Here is a 1,139-nt window from a genome sequence, read left to right as displayed (position 1 = left end):
AACTGCCCTGGCCCTTATCAGCCTAAGCAGGCAGCTGCCAGCCTTGCTTGGAAGGACTGAGCCGTCTGTGATGTGAGAGGGATGGAGGGGAAGTGTGAGGAGTCACTTTGCTGTATCAGGTATCAGAAGGCTGATAGCTGCCTTCACTGTTTGGTTTGGTTTTTTTTTTTTCCAATCTTGCTCTTCCTTAAACTTAATCTATTCCTTCTTTAACAAGAAGAAGGACACTTACCTGATGCTTATCAATATTTATCAATGAATATTTTACACACTGAATTTGATTTGCTAAAAGCTAGGGCAAATAACTGTTCCTGTTCCAAAAAGCCCAGTACCTTCAGTTTTGTGGAAAGTCTGCCTGGCCCAAAAGTGCTAATTCTGAACGGCATCCTAACTGGGGAGAATTGTGTAGGCCACATGAGGATATGGAGAACCAGGGGAATAATCTGTTTTTCTTCACTCTAATCGGCCACCTGGAATTTCGTGTTTTATAACCATCTTTGTCAGAGCCAGCAAAAACAACAGATCTCTGATGCAGCTCCAGGGTTCTTTATCTCTTTCCTGCTCTAACATGAAAGAAAGCTTTTCCAAGCCAGCCTATAAAAAGTTGTTGGAAAGGAGTGAAATTGTTGCAGTAATAGAGAAGATAACAGCTTTGTCATTACAACTTGTTAGCAAGACTTGAGAATCAGCTGTGGTTGTACAAACTGCTTCAGCTTTTCTCCAAGTGGCCATCTCTCCTGCAGATAGTGTTCCTGCAGCACGCTTTAAAATGACTAATAGGCTACATGGGGGCTCTGATTTCATAATTAGTTCATGGTTTGGGGCAACAGTGGATGGTGAATTGTGACATTTCATCTACTTGAAAAACCAAATGTTGGAAAGAAAGGAGAGACTTCACTCTTTTTGTTTTTTAATAGTAGAATTGTGATTATTTTTAAACTGTTACTTACCTGCTTGTGATACCTACTACTTTTGACTTTCATAAGGCTTAGAAAGCCAGTTCATGCTTGTCTGCAGTGTTTATAATTTTGATGAATTACTTCTCAATTCCTTGAAGAGTTAAGGACAAGTCTAAGATTGCTCTAGGCTGCAGGATGCAATACCTGTACATTGGGTAAGTATAGAACAAATGTGCAAAT

The 1,139-nt window shown here is 40.1% G+C and overlaps 1 protein-coding gene across 1 annotated transcript in view; it reads left to right on the top strand.

Moving 5' to 3' along the window:
* RCN2 (reticulocalbin 2) overlaps positions 1-1,139 on the top strand; it is an 11,188-nt gene that overhangs the window by 7,152 nt on the left and 2,897 nt on the right. The gene's annotated exons all lie outside the window — the stretch shown is intronic.

This window comes from Corvus brachyrhynchos, unplaced genomic scaffold, assembly GCF_000691975.1.
Source record: "Corvus brachyrhynchos isolate BGI_N302 unplaced genomic scaffold, ASM69197v1 scaffold309, whole genome shotgun sequence".
Lineage (NCBI taxonomy): Eukaryota > Metazoa > Chordata > Aves > Passeriformes > Corvidae > Corvus > Corvus brachyrhynchos.
The sequence above is the reverse complement of the archived record's forward strand: the minus strand, read 5'-3'. Positions and strand labels throughout refer to the sequence as shown.